The sequence below is a fragment of the Quercus suber genome, unplaced genomic scaffold, assembly GCF_002906115.3.
Source record: "Quercus suber isolate HL8 unplaced genomic scaffold, Cork oak 2.0 scaffold_254, whole genome shotgun sequence".
Classification (NCBI taxonomy): Eukaryota; Viridiplantae; Streptophyta; class Magnoliopsida; order Fagales; family Fagaceae; genus Quercus; species Quercus suber.
Window position 1 is genome coordinate 600,303 of NW_027069710.1, and position 22,217 is coordinate 622,519.

Genomic DNA, 22,217 nt, shown 5'->3' on the forward strand with positions numbered 1-22,217 from the left:
TTAGTGGTAGATGTATGTTTCTAATCCTTTTTATTTTCTAATACCCTACTTTCCAATTTTTCATATTTTCTAAACTTCAACCCATTGAATAAATAGTATTTTTTTTTTAAAGAAAAAAAAAGTAAGAAAGAAAAAAAAGAGAGGTAAAGGCCTCAATTGTGCCCACTTCCAACCCTAATTTTAGCTATACTCGTAAAGTAGCCATTGAGGGTTATTGCAAAAAAAGATTGACATCGAAGGTCTTTCTTAAAAAAAACAAATACAGTAAAGTTGCTTTGGTGATCTAAATATGGGGAAGAAAGAGATAGTAATTATAGTATAGTATAGTATAGTAAACTACTTTGTTGCAATAACTTTTACCGCATCTTATTGCAACAAAATGTTTTGTTGTAATAACTATAGCAAAGAAATATTTTGTTGTAATAACTTATTGCAAAAAAGTTTTGTTGCAATTACTTATTGCAATGAAAAATTTCATTGCAATAGAGCTTGCTTAATGAATTGGGTGATCCGGTCCCAAAAGCCCACCATGGCCTACCTAGTTGTTGTAATAAAATTTATTTTGCAATAATATATTTTTCTTATAGTGTCTTGTGATGCAGCGATAAAATCTCATCCAAAGAAGATGGCTGCCGTGGCCTTTATAGCGAGGAACAAGCGGTTTATTCCCTTGTTTGCTGGAGTGTGCTGGGGATACAAATTCAAGAAAAACACTCAATTAGAGGGAGAGTCATTGAGGCTTTGGACCCCTTATTTGGCTCATAGAAAATCCATGATTGAGTTGCATATGGAGACAAATTTGGTCACATTGCCGGGGATATTAAATTCTGGGTAAAGAGGGAAATATGCATCTTATGATCTAAATTGGAGTTTCTAAAGTAGGTTCAAAGAAGTGATAGTGAGACCAAACAATATTTGCTTTGGAGTAGTTCATGGTTTGGTGAATAGGGTTGCCCACGACTCGAAATAGATTGGTTTCCTCTACCACATTCTTGAATTCTTGATTGTTGCAAGCCAAAGATTTAGTTGCAATGGCCATTGCCCTTTTCATGGATTCCCGATTTCGGTTTACAAAAGGGTCAGTATTAAATCTGGAGAGTTTGATCTAATTAGTTATAGATGTATGTTTCTAATCCTTTTTATTTTCTAATGCCCTACTTTCCAATTTTTCATATTTTCTAAACACCAACCCATTTAATATATAGTCTTTTTTTTTAAAGGAAAAAGAAAAAGAAAAAGAAAAAGAAAGAAAGAAAAAGAAAAAGGGGTAAAGGCCTTAATTGTGCCCACTTCCAACCCTAATTTCAGCTATATTCGTAAAGCAGTCATTGAAGGTTATTCCAAAAAAAGGTTGACATTGAAGGTCTTTCCGAAAAAAATAAATATAGTAAAGTTTCTTTGGTGATCTAAATATGGAGAAAAAAGAAGTATAGTATAGTAAACTACTTAGTTGCAATAGCTTATACCGTATCTTATTGCATCAAAATGTTTTGTTGCAATAGCTGCAGCAAAGAAATATTTTGTTGCGATAACTTATTGCAATAATTTTTTGTTGTGATAACTTATTGCAAATATTTTTTGTTGCGATTACTTATTGCAATGAAAAATTTCTTTGTAATGGAGCTTGATGAATTGAGTGATTCGGTCTCAAAAGCCGTCCGTGGCCTACCTATTGCAATAAAATTTATTTTGCAATAATGTATTTTCCTATTTTTAGGTTTATTTTCTAATTTTAGGTTGCAATGAACATTGCCCTTTTCATGGATTCCCGATTTCAGTTTACAAAATGGTTAGTATTCAAATTTAGAGAGTTTGATGTGATTAGTGATAGTAGAGGTATGTTTCTAATCTTTTTTATTTTCTAATACCCTAGTTTCCAATTTTTGTTATTTTCTAATTTTAGGTTTATTTACATTATTAGGGAGATGCAAGTTTCATCGAAGGTTATGGATTCCCATAGCAGATAAAAGTGTTACAGTGTCTTGTGATGCAACAGTAAAATCTCATCCAAAGAAGATGGCTGCCAAGGCCTTTATAGCGAGGAACAAGCGGTTTATTCCCTTGTTTGCTAGAGTGTGCTGGGGGTACAAATTCAAGAAAAACACTCATTTAGAGGGAGAGTCATTGAAGCTTTGGACCACTTATTTGGCTCATAGAAAATCAGTGACTGAGTTGCATGTGGAGACGAATTTGGTCGCGTTGTCGTGGTTATTAAATTCTGGGTAAAGAGGGAAATATGCATCTTATGATCTAAATTGGAGTTTCTTAAGTAGGTTCAAAAAAGAGGTAGTGAGATCAAACGATATTTGGTTTGGAGTAGTTTGTGGTTCGATGAATAGGGTTGCCCACAACTCGAAACAGATTTGTTGCCGCTACCACATTCTTGAATTCCTGATTGTTGTAGGCCATAGATGTGGTTGCAATGGCCATTGCCCTTTTCGTGGATTCCCGATTTTGGTTTACGGTCAGTATTTAAATCCTGAGAGTTTGATTTGATTAATGGCAAATGTATGTTTCTAATCCTAATACCAACCCATTTAATAAATAGTCATTTTTAAAAAAAGAAAAAAAAAAAAGAAAGAAAAAGAAAAAGAAGTAAAGGCCCCAATTATGCCTACTTCCAACCCTACTTTCAGCTATACTCATAAGGTAGCCATTGAAGGTTATTTCGAAAAAAGGTTGACTTTGAAAGTCTTTTTGAAAAAATTAAATACAATAAAGTTTCTTTGGTGATCTAAATATAGGAAAGAAAGAGGTATGGTATAGTATGTACGGTATAATATAGTATAGTAAATTATTTGTTGCAATAACTTATACCGTATCTTATTGCAACAAAATGTTTCGTTGCAATAACTATTGTAAAGAAATATTTTGTTGCGATAACTTTTGCAAATTTTTTTTGTTGCAATTATTTATTGCAATGAAAAATTTCGTTGCAATAGAGATTGATGAATTGAGTGATCCGGTCCCAAAAGCCCTCCATGGCCTATTTGTTGCAATAAAATTTATTTTGCAATAATATAGGAGTATTTAGTTTATTTTTTATATTATAATTTTTTATTTCAAATCTATTATTAATTCTTACTAATTGATAAAACTAATTCACCCCAAGTAGGCTAGTGATACTTATTATGTAGGTTTTATAAACTGATGTGTCACCAATAAAAAAGTGTTATTCAAAACATTCTTTTATTATATTGTTTGAGTAGCACCAATTATATTCCTGCAACATCAATTTGTAAGTTTTTTGTCATAAGATTTGTATTAGTTTTAGCATTTTTCATTCACTTAATGGTGAAATGGTGATTGTGTTGTATTTCTATCTATTCGTAATTTTTTTTTTGTGTGTGGAAAATATGCTAAAGTTATTACAAATTTTACTATAAAAAAACTTATAAACTGATGTGATTTTTCAATAAAAAAAAGTATTGAATTACTTATTATGGTCGGTCACATATTAATTTTAATAGCTATGAGATAAAAAATAAATAAAAAAAAGTGCAACTAACTCACTTTTTTTTAATTAAAAAAAAAAAAATTATTGCCCCCATATTAATTTGGGGGCCTTTCAATGTTAGGGGGCCTTAGGCCATGACCTAAATGGCTTAGGTGGAGAGCCGGCTTTGCCCCTTGACTCTTAAAAAATGCCTATAGTTAGTATTATCACCCATGCTTAAGAAGTACGACCCATTTGATATAGAAAAAACCCAAAAGAAGCACTCACACTCCTATGCTAAAGAAACAAACACCGAAAATAACGAAAATGAGCTTCCCTAACCAACCAAACAACCATATTATTTTTCCTTAGTTTTTACCTTGTCCCACATTTTTTACCCATTTCACTATTCATAACTTTTTTTTTTTTTTTTAAATTTTAATTTTGCTTATCCCATATATCTTTACTGAGTAATGTTATGTGCCTAGACTGTTGATTACCCAAATGGGATTATGGATCTTTCCGAGACCGGCATTCTATTTGTGAGCTAGATGGTAGTTTGGCTATTTAGTTTCAGCGCCACTATTCTCCTTGGTCTATGCATGATTACTGTTTGATGACAATCAACCAATAGTGTCAGAAGCATGATTTCTCTTGAAAGTTGATCAACAATAATGGACTGGTGTACCTTAGAAAGCATTCCGAGTTGCATAATGTGATATCAACTTGACTAGTTTTAGCATTGATTTGAATGGGCAGCCCTAGAATCAGTTTGAGAATTTTTGAAGTTTAGGAAGAGAACAATAAATTTTGGGGGAAATGGTGGTTTCATTTAGCTCGACTAGTCAAGTTTATTGATGTCAAATAAGAGATCTATGATTTGATTTCTATCTACACAAAAAACCAGTTGCTGTCTTAGTACTTTGATAAAGAAAAATCATCATAAAGCAAACACTATAGGTTAAATTTTATCGCATCTATAATAAAAAAAAATTATGGAAAAATCAGTAGGAGATTATCTGATAGAATCAGCTTAAGAAATGGTGGTTGTATTCAAGGGTTCTTCGAGAGAACCAACCTCCAAGGGAAGAAACTAGAGAATAGAAAGATTAGAGAGGGATTTAGAGATTAGGAAGGAAGGAAACAAAAGTAAATTTGTATCATTTCAGCTTAAACTCCCATTCTCACAGCTCTACCTTATATACAGTTGAGTACAAGTTGGTAGTTACAACAGTTAGAATCATTAGTCAATCCTTAGCTGGCACTCTAACCAACTTCCTATAACTAACTTTCCAATTAATATGCTCAGCACTAACATACTCACACACTCACACCAAACACTCACTTTTAGTATACCAAATCAATTAACTACTCCTATCATTAACCTGCTCAGGTCAGGTGTGAAAAGCACGATGTTTCATACTTCTATTGACACATCAACCTTTTCAAATTGGATACTTGTAGTTGCACCTGGTGCAAAGCTTTTGCCATGCATTGACCTTGATAAGAAATAAGCTAGACATATAAAATAAATGGAATCTAGATTTTGCTGATTTTGGAATAGTTTTTTACATAAATTTTTTATTCAACTAAAAATAAACTTAAATTTTAGACACTTAATTTGATTCCTTCAAATATATTAAGAAAATATGTACATCTAAAAATATTAAGAGTATAGCAAATACTTGTAAAGTTGTACATATGTCTCACTCCCTTCATTGTCTCTAAAAATATATAGAATTCAACATTTGTTTTTCTGTTCTTCTAAGTATTTAAAATTTTGGTTTATAGTAAAATTTCCAAGTCTGAAACTATGAAAAAGTCTAGAAATAGAGTAGAAGAAAAAATAATGGAGGCTTGGTTTTGGTACCATGTAAGGAGATTAAGTAGGATTATATATATATATATATGGGACCCACTAATTGAATTGCATTATAAAAGAAAGATTAATAGTAAATTTTGAATTGTTTGTGGCAATTTCACTATTAGCTTTATCCTATCTAAAACAATTCAAATGTATGCAAGAAACCAAATCGGGTCGGGACAGGACGAAAAAATGAGAAAAAGAAACACTCTTTTCGAACTGTTTCTACCCAACCTAAAGTAGAGAATTCTGAAAAAATTAGCAAAAAAAATTCAAAAAATTTAAGAACATCATTCTGGCATTACTTCAAGCCAAAACAGGTCGGGACAGGCCGAAAAGATGAGATAAAGAAATACTCGTTTCGGACCATTTCCACCGACCCAAACTAGAGAATTCTGAAAATAATAACAAAAAAATTCAAAAAAATTTAAAACATCATTCTGACATTATTTAAAACTAAAACGGGTTAGGACAGGCCGATAAAATGAAAAAAGAAGTTCTCGTTCCAGACGTTTCAAACCGACCCAAACTAAAGAATTTCGAAAAAAAAAAAAAAAAAAAAGGGCAAAAAAATTCTAAAAAATTTAAAAACATCATTCTGGTATTACTTCAAGCCAAAACGGGTTGGGACTGGCTGAAAAAATGAGAAAAAGAAATTTTCATTCAGACCGTTTCTACTCGACCCAAACTAAAAGAATTCTAAAAAAAATAGCAAAAAAAAACATTATTCTGGCATTCTTTAAAGCCAAAACAGCTCGGGACAGAAAGACAAAATGAGAAAAAGAAATACCAGTTATGGACCGTTTCTACACCGACCCAAAATAAAGAATACCGAAAAAAAAAAAATACGAATAATAAAACGGAAAAAACGGTTGGGCAGCCAAATGAAAAATCTCTTGACCTTCTCACCACAGAGAATTCTGGAATAAAATGCAAATCAAAAAAAAATATTCTGGCATTATTTCATGCCAATACGGGCTGGGATAGGCTGAAAAAATAGAAAAATAAATTCTCATTCTAGACCGTTTCTACTCGACCCAAACTAGAGAATTCTGGAAAAAAAAAATAGCAAAAAAATTCAAAATTTTAAAAACTTCATTCAGGCATTACTTCAAGCCAATACTGGTAGGGATAGGGCCAAAATGAGAAAAGAAATTCTCGTTCTGAACCGTTTCTACCTAACCAAACTAGAGAATTTCGGAAAAAAAAAAAAAAAAAAAAGCAAAGAAATTCCAAAAATTAAAAACACATTCTGGCATAATTTTAAGCCAAAACAGGTTGGGACAGACGAGAAAGAGAGAAAAAGAAATTATAGATCTGGACCGTTTCTACTCGCCCAACTAGAAAATTTCAAAAAATATAGCTAAAAAATTCAAAAATTAAAAAAAAAATTTATTTTGACATTCATTCAAGCCAAACACAGGTTGGGACAAGCTGAAAAAATGACAAAAAGAAATACTCGTTCTGGACCGTTTCAATCCGACCCAAATTAGAGAATTCCGAAAAAAAAAAATACCAAAAAAATTTACAAACATCATTCAGGCATTCTTTCAAACCAAAACGGATTGGGACAGGTTGAAAAAATGGGGAAAACAAATAATAGTACAGGACCGTTTCTACCTCCAACCCACTAGAGAATTTCGAAAAAAATAGCACAAAAATTCAAAAAATTAAAAACATCATTTTGGGCAATATTTCAAGCCAAAACAGGTCAGGACAAGCTAAAAAAATGAGAAAACAAATATTCGTTCCGAACCGTTTCTACCCGACCCAAATTAGAGAATTCTGAAAAAAAAATACAAAAAATTCAAAAATTTAAAAACATCATTCAGGCATTCTTTCAAGCCAAAACAGATTGGGAACAGGCTGAAAAAATGAGAAAAAGAAATAATAGTACAGGACATTTCTACCCAACCACCAACTAGAGAATTTTGAAAAAAAAAAAATATCAAAAAATTAAAAATTAAAAAACCATCATTCTGGCAATATTTCAAGCCAAAACTGGTCAGGACAAGCTAAAAAAATGAGAATAAGAAATACTCATTCCGACCGTTTCTACCCGACCCAAATTAGAAATTCTGAAAAAATACCAAAAAAATTCAAAAAATTTAAAAACACTATTTAGGCATTCTTTCAAGCAAAATGGATTGGGACAGGCCAAAAAAATGAGAAAAATAAAATTCTCGTTCAGGATCGTTTCTACCTGACACAAACTAGAGAATTCAAAAAAAAAATAGAAAACAAATTTAGAAAATTTTAAAAAAAAAAAAATTATTCAGCCATTCTTTCAAGCAAAAATGGGTTAGGACAGGCAAAAAATGAGAGAAAAGAAATAATCGTTCTGGACCGTTTCTACTTCGACCCAAACTAGAGAATTCCAAAAAAATAGCAAAAAATTAGAAAAACCTAAAAAATATTCTGGCATTATCTCAAGCAAAACGGTTGGGACAGGCCGAAAAATGAGAAACAGAAATTCTCGTTTTGGACTGTTTCAACTGGACACAAACTAGAGAATTCTGAAAAATATAGCAAAAAAATTCAAAAAAGTAAAAAACACATTCTAGCATTCTTTCAAGCCATACGGGTCGGACAGGCCGAAAAAGAGAAAAAGAAATTCTCATACCGAACCGTTTCTAACTGACCAACCTAGAGAGATTACGAAAAACGCACCAAAAAAATTCAAAAAATTTTATAAACATATTTAGGCATTATTTCAAGGCAAAACAGATTGGTATAGGCCGAAAAAATGAAAAAATAAATTTCATTCAAGGTCGTTTCTACTCGAAAAACTAGGGAATCTCTAAAAAATTAGGGAAAAATTCAAAAAATTTATAAACATCATTCTGGCATTCTTTCTAGCCAAATGCGTAGGGACGAAAGAAAAAAAGGAGAAAAAGAAATACCAATCTAGACCGTTCTACTAGACCAAAAATAGAGAATTCCAAAAAAAGGAGTAAAAAAATTTAAAAAAAAAAAAAAAACCTCATTCTGGCATTATTTCAAAAACGGTTGGGAAAAATCGAAAAATGAGAAAAAGAAAGTCTCTTTCCAGAGCCGTTTCTACCCGACCCAAACTAAAGAATTCCGAAAAAAATTCAAAAACATCATACTTGCATTATTTCAAGCCAATAACGCGGTAGTGCCGAAAAAATGGAAAAGAAATACTCGTTCAGGACTATTTCTACTCGACACACACTAGAGAATTACGAAAAAAAAACATGCAAACAAATTCAAAAAAACTAAAAGAAGGTCATTCATTCTAGCATATTTCAAGCCAAACTAGAAGGACAGAGCTGAAAAAATGAGAAAAAGAGATACTCGTTTCGGACCGTTTCTACCTCACCCAAAATTAAAGAATTCTGAAAAAAAAAATAGCAAAAAAAATTCAAAAAAAATTAAAACATCATTCAGGAGTTATTTCAAGCCAATGGGTTGGGGCAAGATAGAAAAATGAGAAAAGAAATTCTCGTTCAGGACCGTTTCTACTCGACCAAACTAGAGAATCCTAAAAAAATAGCCAAAAAATTTCAAAAACATTATTCTGGCATTCTTTAAAGGCAAAACGAGTCGGGGACAGAAAGAAAAAAATGAGACAAAGAAATACAAATTCTCGTTTAGGACCGTTTCTACTCAAACCCAACTAGGGAATTCTGAAAATTAGGAAAAAGTTCAAAAAATTTATAAACATCATTCTGCATTCTTTCTAGCCAAAGTGGTAGGGAGGAAAAGAAAAAATGAGAAAAAGAAACACTAGTGCGGACCGTTTCTACCCGACCAAAATAGAGAATTCTGAAAAAAAAAAAAAAAAAAATAGCAAAAAAATTCAAAAACATTATTCTGGCATTATTTCAAGCCAAAACGGAATGGGACAGGCCGAAAAAATGAGAAAAAAAAATTCTCGTTCTTGACAGTTTCTACTCAAACCAACTAGGAATTAAATATTGCTAGAATGATGTTTTTTAAATTTTTATTTTTTATTTTTTTGCTATTTAATTTTTTGGAATTCTCTAGTTTAGGTCGGGTAGAAATGGTCCTGAACGAGTATTTCTTTTTCCCATCTTTTCGGCCTGTCCTGACCTGTATTGGCTTGAAAGAATGCTAGAATGATGTTTTTTAATTTTTTGAATTTTCTTGCTATTTTTTTTCATAATTCTTTATTTTGGGTCGGGTAGAAACGGTACAGAACAAGTATTTCTTTTTTTCATTTTTTTTTGGCTTGTCCCAACCTGTTTGGCTTGAAATAATGCCAGAATGATTTTTTTTTAATTTTTTGAATTTTTTTGCTATTTATTTTCAGAATTCTCTGGTTTTGGTCAGGTAGAAACGGTCCGAAACGAGTATTTCTTTTTCTCATTTTTTCTTCCTGTCCCGAACCTTTTTGGCTTGAAAGAATGCCAGAATGATGTTTTTTAATTTTTTGAATTTTTTTGCTACTTTTTTGGGAATTCTCTTATTTGGGTCGGGTAGAAACAATCCGGAACGAGTATTTCTTTATCTCATTCTTTCGGCCTGTCCCGATCCGTTTTGGCTTGAAATAATGTCCAAATGATGTTGTTCTTAAATTTTTTGGACGAATGTGCCCAGACTTTCCACAAAAATGGCAAACTCTTACAGGTCTATCATGCAACTTGTACTTAGGAGGGTTAGGAGTCTTAGGTTTAGACTCTTGAAGATCAATCCTAACCTTCCTAGAAGGAGTAACTTTTGCTGGTTTGACAATCTCGCTCACGAGAGGCTCAGAAGAAGAAACAAAGTTTATGGAATGATTCTTAGTCATAGAGATGCTATCTTCAAAACCTAGACCAGTTTTGTCTAAGGGAGACTTCTGAATACTCAACATGTGTTCAAGTTTGAAACTAGCGGACCTATTTGTTTGTCCTCTAAAAACAGATAATTCAAGTTTCAAATTTTTAACTTTATCAAGCAATAACATGTTCTCAGTCTTCACCTTATCAAGTAATTCATTAGTATCAAACAATTTCAAGAGCAAATTATTCTTATCAAGTTCAAGAGAAGCAATTTCTGTAAGCCTAAATCAACATTCATAGTATCCTTTGCGCAGCAACCTTGGAAAGCTTATTATAGGCTTCTTGCAAATCAGCATTCTTAGAAGTTCCCCATCAAAAGGGTTCTCATCAACAACAACACTTTCATCAACTACAGCAGTAGCTGTGAAAGTAATGAAGTTTCCATCTCATTATCAGAAACTTTATCATCACTAAGAGTTATAGCCATAGCCTTACCCTTTGATCTCAAGAATGTAGGACATTCTAATTTCACATGATCATACTTTTGACAACCAAAACATTGTTGACCCATAGAATTATTAGAGGTTTGACCTACTTTCTCTTTAGATTTTTCATTATTGTTCACCTTAGTGGGTTTATTCCTCCTAAAATTTCTAGGTTCAACATTGTTTTTACCTCTTACCCTTCTATTTTTGTTCTTAAGAAAGTTTCTAAACCACTATTATAACAAAAATACCCATGAAATCACTAGAATGACCAAAATTACCCCCCACTCCCCTAGAAAGAGTATGTGTATATTGCTGCATGTGTGGGGTGCTGATGATGAGTGCCTGTGGGCCTGATGAGCTATGCATGTGGTGCTACATATGTGTTGTGTTGAGGGGTGTGTGTGAGTTGTTGATGAGGGGTGCGTGTGTTGCTGATGGAGCATGCGTGCGTAGCTTATGAGTTGTGCATGTGTTAGTGTTGCCAGAGTGTACAATGAGATTGTGCTATAGATGATGTTGTAATTGCCTAGCTGGCATTGTATATTTGTATTTTAGTATAGCTACACTTGTATTGGTGATGTATCTACATCAGACTTATATTGCATTAGAGTTAGTTAATATAGTTAGTTCATTAGGATATGTTGGAGGGCTTAGCTGGCAAGGCGGTTACACAGCTAGCTTTGGACGATTAGGAAGTTGGTTATTGAGGGTATTAGACTAGGGAGATGAGGGTAGAAGGGTATGTACTGGATTGATGTCTTAATCACAATTTTCCTCTCAATTCTCTCTATATTCTTTCTATCTCTCTCTTCTTATCCTTCCTCTATTCTTGGAGGCCTAGTTGTCCTTAAATTCAACTACCAAACACCCAAATTCTTAGCATTTGGTATTAGAGCAAGGCTTTCCACGGCCATGGCTGAGACACATTCTACCACTGCTGTAACTTAGGAAACTTTTGCTTCACTTAGAATTGCGTCTGGTTATTATGCTAAAGAAATTTAAGAGATGCAAACCATCCAAGAAGTGTATACACGTACTTTGAATGAGATGAATCAGCAATTGACTATTCTTGTACACATGTGTGGTGGTTCTAATCAAGGAGGTTTGCCCCAATCTCCAACAAATGGGGAATCCAGATATGCTAATTCTTCAACATTGACTTTGTCTCGTCCTGTGAGGTTGGAATTCTCAAGGTTTTCTGGTGAAGATCTTGTAAGTTGGGTTTACAAAGCCAACCAATACTTCAAGTATTACATTACACCAGTTATGGAGAAGTATCAGCTAGCCTCGTTTCACATGGAAGGAGAGGCTGTGATATGGTTCTAGGATAGTGAAGAAGCAAGGATTTTTGTTGATTGGGAGTCATTGGTGCCACTGCCTATGATGACCCTATGGAAACTCTCACTAGGCTGAATCAAACTACTTCAGTTTCTTTATTTAAAGCTCAATTTGAGATTCTGTCTAATAGAATCAAAGGGTTGTTTGCTGCTCACAAGCTAAGTTGCTTCCTTAGTGGATTGAGGGAGGAGATAAGGCTGCCAATGAGGATGCTCAATCCCAAGTCCTTGAATGAGGCTTTTAGTTTGACAAAGATCCAAAAAGAATATAATTGGAGTTGTAAAAAGAATTCTAAGGTCCAAATGGATCAAGGGAAGCCTTCCATTTTGGGTGCTCCTCCTAAAACTCCTTCTCTGTTGGAATCTAAAGCTAGGCTACCCAATAAGAGAATTTCCCCTGCCCAAATGGAAGACAGGAAGAAGAAAGGATTATGCTATAATTGTGATGAGAAGTGGGGTCTTAGCCACAAGTGCAAGAATGCCATGCTCTTCCTTCTTGACTATGTGGAGTTCGCTCAAGAAAACAATTCTGGAGTGCATATTACAAAATTGATGGAAAGTGGAAGTTCAAACTAGGGGCATGCCCGTGTACACGCTATGTCACATCGTCTCGCATCGTCCCGCACTCCAGCAAAATTGGCTCGTGCCTTTTTCCATTTTTGTGTCCCTTAATTCATTCCATTATTTTAGAGGAGGATTCCAACAAGTGGTTCGGTGTTCCGAGCGTTTTTTATTTTTTTTTATATTTTTTTTATGATTTTTCATATTTTCTAGCTTTTGAAAATCATAAAAAATAAAATATGTTGAATCTGGCCTCCAAATTTTGACAGGTTAAAGGTTAGATTTTTCTTAGCATATGCACAAAAATTCAAGGCAAGACTCCAAGAATTACTCCAAAAAGTACGAATTATTCATTCTTAACAAATCAATGTTTCCTGGTGCCAGAGCAGATTTTTTTCCTAAGCGTTCTTTAGGGGGGAAGAGTAGGAGGTGTTTGAAGAAGCTATTTGGGCTTGGTAGCAACACCCCCCCCCTCCCCCCCCTCGTGCATTCTAGGGCCTTACCTGCATGCCCCCAGGGGCCTTGCTGCCTGCCCCTAGGGACATGCCAGCGTGCCCACACCAGCATGCCATAGCCTTGGCTACGTGCCTTGGCCTTGGCTACTACATGCCCTGGCCTTGGCTTTTGCATGCCTTGGGCTTGGTAGCATGCTTATGGGGGGCTGCATGCGGCAGGCAGTGGGCATCCCGGGGCATCCCAAGGGCATGCCTGCGTGCACACTGCGCCGCATCGTCCCGCACTCTAGTAAAATTGGCTTATTCTTTTTTTCCATTTTTCTATCCCTAAATTCATTCCATGATTTTAGAGGAGGACTCCAGCAAGCGGTTTGGTGTTTTGAGTGTTTTTGAATTTTTTATGATTTTCCATATTTTCCGGCTTTCGAAAATTATAAAAAATAAAATATGTTGAATTTGACATCCAAATTTTGACAGGGTGAGGTGGGATTTTTCTTAGCATATATGAAAAAGATTAGGTCAAGACTCCAAGAATTTCTCCAAAAACTACCCATTACTCCTCTTCAACAAATCAATGTTATGTTGTGTCAAAGCTGATTTCTTCCTAAGCGCTCTTTAGGGGGGATGAGGTATTCGGCGATGCATAGGGGCAACCCCTCTTGAGCTTGGTCACAGGTAGGCATGCTTATGATGAGCCTTAAGGAACCTAACCCCATGTGCTCCATGGTGTGAGGTAGGCCCTAAATGCATCTCTACGGTGGACCCAGGTTGGCATTTCACGTGTATGTGGTATAGCTGCGGCATGCTCTAGCAAGGCAGACGATGTTAGTTTCACCCATTGCCGTGCAGAGCAAGCCTAAGGTGATGATCAAACGCATTGTGAAAGCTCTCTTTGGTGTCACTTTTCCTCGAGGCCACACCCACACATGCCTAGTGGCGGGGGGTCGATGGTCTCAATAGCCGTGAGGTGGAGGGATGCATGCATTCTTGGTTTAGCTTAGGCACTCTATCGCAACGCGGATGGTTTTAGTTTCACCCATTGTTGCGTGAAGCAAGTTCCATGCAACTATTAGGCTTGTGTATGTCTTTCTTACTATGCGATTGAGTGGTAGCAGTGGTGGCAGTGATAATGGCAACGATGACAACGATGGTAGTAGTGTCCCTTGATGTCCCTTGTTGTTCTTGTGTGTGGTTGGTAAGCCATGCAAGCATGGTATAGCTTGGGAACGCTCTTACAAAGCGGACAGTGTTCGTTTCACCGATTTCTACGAGAAGCAAGTCCCATGGCGACCATCAAGCCTCTGCGTGGTTTAGTAGTGTTGTCCTTCACGCCCAACGATGTGGACTTGGCACAATTCGATGCTTCCTCATGCACGGCAGGCCTTGTGGCATGTTGTTGTGGGGGTGCGTTTGGTGGTGTTGTAGTCTAGGGTACGTGATAGCATGTGAGTGGTGGCAGGATTGCATGGCTTGGCGGGCTCCATACTCATGCATTGAACTATCCAGCGTGCTACCAATTAGCATTGTTTTGAGCATTGCTCGGACGTAATTCGGGTCCCTGTACTGCATACATGCCTCGAAGGTACTCGTCCATCTAGTTATTTGTTCCTAGTCGATGCTCTTTACGGGGTGTTGACAGGACCTCGAAGTCGTCCTTCTGTAGCACGCATGCCTCGTGGCCTCCGTAGGTGTGCTCGTGGCCTTTGATGCAGAACATCATGTGGGTTTGGGACCTCTAGCCCCCTTTGCCAATGTACCAAGCGAGCATCATTGCTCTGCCCTGCATGATCGTCGTGCTTGTCCGCACCCTTCCTTGCCTTTTGGTGAGCTAGGGCCTGGACGAGGAATGCTACCTAGTTGATCCTACCAGTAGTCATATGCTTGTCTCAAAGATTAAGCCATGCATGTGTTAGTATGAACTAATTCACACTATGAAACTGCAAATGGCTTATTAAATTAGTTATAGTTTGTTTGATGGTGCCTGCTACTCGGATAACCATAGTAATTTTAGAGCTAATGCATGCAACAAACCCCAACTTCTAGAAGGGATGCATTTATTAGATAAAAGTCTTACGTGGGCTCTGCTTGTTACTCTACTGATTCATGATAACTCAACGGATCAGACGACCATCGTGCTGGTGACGCATCATTCAAATTTCTGCCTTATCAACTTTCGATTGTAGGATAGTGGCCTACCATAGTGATGGCGGGTGACGGAGAATTAGGGTTTGATTCCAGAGAGGGAGCCTGAGAAACGGCTACCACATCCAAGGAAACTAACAGGCGTGCAAATTACCCATTCCTAACATGGGGAGGTAATGACAATAAATAACAATACCAGGCTCTCACAAGTTTGGTAATTGGAATGAGTACAATCTAAATCCCTTAACAAGGATCCATTGATGGGCAAGTTTGATGCTAGTAGTTGCGGTAATTCCAGTGTATATTTAAGTTGTTGTAGTTAAAAAGCTCATAGTTGAACCTTGGGTTGGGCAGAGTGGTCTGCCGCTAGTATGCACTGGTCTGCTCGTCCTTTCTACCGGTGATGCGCTCTTGGCTTTAACTAGCTCGGTCGTGCCTTCGGTGTTATTACTTTGAAGAATTTAGAGTGCTCAAAGCAAGCCTACGCTCTGGATTCATTAGCATAGGATAACATCATAGGATTTCGGTCCTATTCTATTGGCCTTCGGGATCAGAGTAATGATTAACAGGGACAGTCGGGCGCATTTGTATGTCATAGTCAGAGGCGAAATTCTTGGATTTATGAAAAACGAACAACTGCGAAAGCATTTGCCAATGATGTTTTCATTAATAAAGAATGAAAGTTGGGGGCTCGAAGATGATCAGATACCGTTCTAGTTTGAACCATAAACGATGCTGACCAGGGATCGGCGGATGTTAGTTATAGGACTTTGCTGGCACCTTATGAGAAATCAAAGCCTTTGGGTTCTAAGGGAGTATGGTTGTAAGACTGAAACTTAAAGGAATTGATGGAAGGGCACCACCAGGAGTGGAGTTTGCAGCTTAATTTGACTCAACATAAGGAAATTTCCCAGGTCTAGAGATAGTAAGGATTGACAAATTGAGAGTTATTTCTTGATTCTATGGGTGGTGATGCATGACCGTTCTTAATTGCTGGAATGATTTGTCTGGTTAATTCCGTTAACGAACGAGACCTCAACCTACTAATTAGCTATGTTGAGGTGACCCTCCACAGCCAGTTTCTTAGAAGGACTATAGCCGTTTAGGCCAAGGAAGTTTGTGGGAATAACAGGTAAGTGATGCCCATGTTCTGGGCCATACACACACTACATCAACTTACAAGGAATTCCTAGTAAGTGCGAGTCATCAACTTGCATTGACTACATCCCGCCCGTTGCTCCTACCGATTGAATGGTTCGGTGAAGTCCACTGAACCTTATCATTTAGAGGAAAAAGAAGTCGTAACAAGGTTTTTGTAGGTGAACCTACGGAAGGATCATTGTTAAAACCTGCACAGCAGAATGACTCGCGAACTAGTAATAACCGACGGAGGATGGAGGGGCACTCGTCGACCCTTCACCGCCCCCCCCTTGGTGGGGACCTCACGTCTCTTGCCCACAAACCGAACTTTAGCATGGAACGCACCAAGGAAATTGAACCAAGAAAGCCACGCTGGAGGCCTCGGACATAGTGCACCTCCAACGTTGGCGTCTTATGAATTATCCAAAACGACTTTCAGCAAAGGATATCTAAGCTCTCGCATCGATGAAGAACATAGAGGAATGATATACTTGGTGTGAATTGCAGAATCTCGTGAATCATTGAGTTTTTGAATGCAAGTTGTGCCCAAAGCCATTTGGCCAAAGGCATATTTGCTTGGGTGTTACGCATCATTGCCCCCCATACTTTGGTTTGGTTGGGTTGGAAGTTGGCCTTCCATATGTGCCCTCGCACGTGGTTAGCCCAAAAGAAATTCCTCGGTAATGAGTGCTATAACAATCGATGGTTAGCCCATCGCCTCAATGCACTCTTATAACCCTCACGTGTCACCTCGGCAATGCCTTAATGAGACCCTAGATCAGGTGGGACTACCCGTTGTGTTTAAGCATATCAATAAGCGGGATTCCCTTAGTAACGATGAGAAAACCGGGGATAGCCTAGCTTGAGAATCGGGCGCCCTCATGGGCGTCTTCGAATTGTAGTCTAGAGAAGCATCCTTTGCGGCAGACCGGGCCTAAGTTCCTTGGAAGGGGGCAGCAAAGAAGGTGAGAGCCCTGTTGTGCCCGGACCCTGTTACATCACGAGGCGTTGTCAGTGAGTCATGTTATTTGGGAATGCAGCCCCAATCGGGGTGGTAAATTCCGTCTAAGTTTAAATACGGGAGAGAGATACCGATAGCAAATAGTACTGGGAGGGAAAGATGAAAAGGACTTTGAAAAGAGAGTCAAAGAGTGCTTGAAATTATTAGGAGGGAAGCAGAAGGGGGGGCTGGCGATGTGCCTCGATTGGATGTGGAATGGCGACAACCAGCCTGCCAATCGACTTGAGGCATGGGCCGATGCAGGTTGCGACGGTAGCCTAAGCCCAAGTTGCAGTTATGTGTGTGGAGACGTCGTTGCTGCGATATTGGCTGGCAGCGTGTGCCTTAGCATCTGTGCGCTCCTGGCATCAGTTTGTGGGCTCCCCATTCGACCCGTCTTAAAACACGGACTAAGGAGTCTACCATGTGTGCGTGTCAACAGGCCAGTAAACCCATAAGGCGCAAGGAAGCTAATTGGCAGGATCCCCCTAAAGGTTGCACCATCGGCCGACCTTGATCTTCTCAAAAAGGTTCGAGTGAGAGCATACATGTTGGGACCCGAAAGATGGTGAATTATGCCTAAGCAGGGTGAAGCCAGAGGAAACTCTGGTAGAGGCCCGCAATGATACTGAAGTGCAAATCGTTCATCTGACTTGGGTATAGGGGTGAAAGACTAATCAAACCGTCTAGTAGCTAGTTCCCTTTAAAGTTTACCTCAGGATAGTTGGAGCCCACGTGTGAGTTCTATCGAGTAAAGCCAATGATTAGAGGCATCAGGGGCATAACACCGTCGACTATTCTTAAACTTTAAATAGGTAGGACAGCGCGGCTACTTCGCTGAGCTGTGCCAAGGAATCGAGAGCTCCAAGTGGGCCATTTTTGGTAAGCTGAACTAGCGATGTGGGATGAACTGGAAGTTGGGTTACGGTGCCCAATTGTGAGCTAACCTAGAACCCACAAAGGGTGTTGGTCGATTAAGACAGTAGGACAGTGGTCATAGAAGTCGAAATTCGCTAAGGAGTATGTAACAACTCACCTGCCGAATCAACAAGCCTCGAAAATGGATGACGCTGAAGCGCGCAACCTATAATTGACCGTCAGGGCAAGTTCCAAGCCCCGATGAGTAGGAGGGCATGGTGGTCACTGCCAAACCTGGGGCGTGAGCCTGGGTAGAGCGCCCTTCGATGTAAATCTTAGTGGTAGTAGCAAATATTAAAATGAGAACTTTAAAGGCTGAAGAGGGGAAAGGTTCCATGTGAACGACACTTGTACATGGGTTAGTCGATCTTAAGAGATGGGTGAAGCCCATCTGATAGTATGCTAAGCGCTAGCTTTGAAAAGGAATCGGGTTAAAATTCCTGAACCGAGGACATGGTGGTTGACGGCAACGTTAGGGAGTCTAGAGATGCTGGCGGGGGCCTCAGGAAGAGTTATCTTTTCTGTTTAACAGCCTACCCACCTTGGAAATGGCTCAGTCGGAGGTAAGGTCTAACGGCAGGAAGAGCACATCGCGTGGTGTTCGGTGCGCCCCCGACAACCCTTGAAAATCTAGAGGATTGAGTGCCTCCCACACTCGGTCATACTCATAACCGCATCAGGCCTCCAAGGTGAATAGCCTTTGGTCGATGGAACATTGTAGGTAAGGGAAGTTGGCTAAATGGATCTGTAACCTCGGGAAAAGGATTGGCTCTAAAGGTTAGGCACGGGGGTTCGAGTCCTAAACCCGTTGGCTGTCGGCAAACAGTCGACTCAGAACTGGTACAGACAAGGGGAATCTGACTGTTTAACTAAAACAAAGGGTCCGTTTGGTTCGCGTAAAATAATTTTCGGAAAATAGCCTATTTTTCAAAAATGCTATTTTCAGGAAAGGAAAATAGTTTCAAGTGTTTGGTTGCATTATGAAAATTGTGTGCAAAAAATATTTTCATGTGTTTGGTTATATTCTGAAAATGCTATTTTCTTACAATTTTTTCACATTTTCTTAGCCATTTTCTCACAATCCAAACATTTTTTATCACAAAAATTTTCAAAATCACAGCAAGGTAATCAAAAGCAGAAACAAAACCAAAGAAAAAAAATATCAAATCCGGTCAGACGCGATGGGTTCTGGGTTCGCATCGAAGACGATTGAAGGCGACGGCTTCTGGGTTCAATCGACGTGGTGCTCGGGGTTCGATCGGCAATGGCTTCTGGGTTCGCCGGTGCAAGATCGAAGGCGAGATCACGCGATCGAAGGCTAGATCGCGAGATCGAGCGAAGGCAATCGAAGGCAAGATTGACGCAGTGCGATCGAAGGCGAGATCAGCACGGTGCTCGGGGTTCGCCGGCGATGTCTCTGGCATGATCTGGGCTCCTTGGCGCGGTGCTCGTGCTCTCTTTCTCTCTCTCTCTGTCTTCGTGCTCTCTCTGTCTCTCTATTTTTCGAAAACTATTTGAAGTGAAAATAGAAGGGGAAATCATTTTTGCCTTTGACTCATGGTCAACTGAAATGATTTCCGGAAAATTGATTTTTCATGCGCAACCAAACACCCGAAATTACAGAAAAGCATTTTCGGAAATGATTTTCACCCAATACAAACGCAGCCAAAGCATTGTGATGGTCCCTGTAGATGCTCACGCAATATGATTTTTGCCCAATGCTCTAAATGTCTAAGTGAAGAAATTCAACCAAGCAACGACGGGTAACTATGACTCTCTTAAGGTAGCCAAATGCCTTGTCATCTAATTAGTGATGCGCATGAATGGATTAACGAGATTCCCACTGTCTTTGTCTGCTATCCAGTGAAACCACAGCTAGTACCATCGTGAGACAAGTTAGTTTTACCATACTGATGACAGTGTCGTAATAGTAATTCAACCTAGTACCAGAGGAACCGTTGATTTGCACAATTGGTCATCGCGCTTGGTTGAAAAGCCAGTGGTGTGAAGCTACTGTGTGCTAGATTATGACTGAACACCTCTAAATCAGAATTCGGGCTAGAAGCGACACATGCGCCTGCTACCCAATTGCCGACATGCAGTAAAGGCCTTTAGGCCTCCAGAGACATGTGTCTTTGGCCAAGCCCCTACAGCGGATGAGCCACATGGGCCACCATGAAGTATAATTCTCACCGAGCGGCAGGTAGAATCCTTTGTAGATGAGTTAAATACGCAATGGGATATTGTAAGTGGCAGAGTGGCCTTGCTGCCACGATCCACTAAGATTCAGCCCTGTGTAGCTTCGATTTGTTCCTCCCCCCTCTTCCATCCCTCTTCATAAAAATTCTTTGCCCCGTTCCCTTCGGAGGCTAACCCCCTACAGGGTTGCCTACCCAAATGAACCTATGTGCCCAAAGCTATTGGGGGTTTTTGCCTTTTTGCCGCAGCTGCAAGACTTGGCCTTACTTGCTTGCCCACCCACGGGGGCTACCTTTCCCTTCGCTATGTGCCCATGAGGGCTGCCTTGGCCTTGGCTGCATGCTCATGGGGGGTTGCCTTGGCCTTAGCAGTGTGCCTCTTGCCCATGAAAGGCTGCCTTTGCCTTGGCAGCATGCCTATGGGGTTACCTTGGCTTTGGCTGCATGCCTATGGGGGTTTCCTTGGCCTCAACTGCATGCTTTGGTCTTGCCTGCTTGCCCACCTATGGGGGCTACCTTGCCCTTCGCTGTGTGCCCATTGGGGCTACCTTGGCCTTGGTTGCATGCCCTGGCCTTGGCAGCATGCCCACGGGGGGCTACCTGGGCCTTGGCAGCATGCCTCTTGCCCATTAGAGGCTGCCTTAGCCTTGGCAGCATGCTTTGGCCTTGGCTGCATGCCCATGGGGGGCTGCCTTGGCCTTGGCTACATGCCCATAGGGGGGCTGCCTTGGCTTTGGCATCGTGCCTCTTACCCATGAGAGGTTGCGTTAGCCTTGGCGGCATGCCTTGGCCATGGCAGCATGCCCATGGGGGTTACCTTGGCCTTGGCTGCATGCTCTAGCCTTAGCTGCGTGCCCATGAGGGCTACCTTAGCCTTGGCTGCATGCCCTAACCTTGGCTGTGTGGCCATGGGGGCTGCCTTGGCCTTGGCAGCGTGCCTTGACCCTTGGCCTTGGCTGCTGCTTGCACTTGCCTAGGCAGCATACCTACAGGGGTTGGAAGAATTAAACATAAGTCCTTTGTAATTCTCATTGATTCAGGAAGTACTCATAACTTCATTGATGCTGCTTTGGTTTCAGAGATGCATATTCATGTTGATACTTCTTAAATTCTAGAAGTGAAGGTAGCTAATGGTGATTTGATTAAGACTTATGGTGTTGGTGAGGGAGTGCGAATCTTGTTGCAAGGGTATGAGTTCTTGGTACACTTGCATGTGTTGCCAACGAGGGGTTGTGATTTAGTTTTAGGAACTCAGTGGTTGGGAACCTGGGAGTGATTCAGTGGGATTTTAAGTTGCTTACAATGAGTTTTTACCATGCTCACAGGCAGGTTTTGTTGCAAGGGTTGAGAAGTGCACGGTCTCAATTGCAAGATGGTGATACTTTCTTGAGATAGTCAGTAAAGAGGGGATTTGTTATACATATCTCAATTCAGCCTCACTTGCTGTCTGCAGATTGTCAGGTTTAGTTGCATGAAGAAATTGCTACTTTGTTACTTGAATTCAAGTATGTATTTGCTACTCATGTAGGGCTACCTCCCTTAAGGGATCATGAACACCAGATCAGCTTGAAGAAAAGAGCTCAAGCCATTTGTCAGAGGCCTTACAGGTATTCCTACTATCAAAAAAATGAAATTGAGAAAATTGTTAAGGAATTGCTGTCTGTGAGGTTTATCAAAAATAGTAGTAGTCATTTGGCCTCACATGTTCTTCTAGTTAGGAAGGCTAATGGCTCTTAGAGAATGTGTGTTGACTATAGGGCTTTAAATCAAGAGACCATTATAAATAAATACCCTATACCTATCATTGATAAGTTGTTGGATGAATTGTTTGGTGCTACTGTTTTTTCTAAACTTGATTTAAGGTCTGGTTACCTACAGATTAGAATGAAGGAGGAAGACATTCCTAAGACTACCTTTAGGACTTATGAGG

General features: G+C 39.2%; 1 non-coding gene and 1 pseudogene across 1 annotated transcript; both read left to right on the forward strand.

The window, feature by feature from the left end:
• The first annotated feature begins 16,601 nt into the window (after positions 1–16,601).
• Positions 16,602–16,757, forward strand: LOC112010578 (5.8S ribosomal RNA). Its single transcript, XR_002882771.1, has one exon. It is a non-coding gene; the product is annotated as a 5.8S ribosomal RNA (ribosomal RNA).
• Positions 16,758–16,939: 182 nt separating this feature from the next.
• On the forward strand, positions 16,940–20,400 carry LOC112010579 (28S ribosomal RNA; annotated as a pseudogene).
• The last annotated feature ends 1,817 nt before the right edge of the window (positions 20,401–22,217 follow it).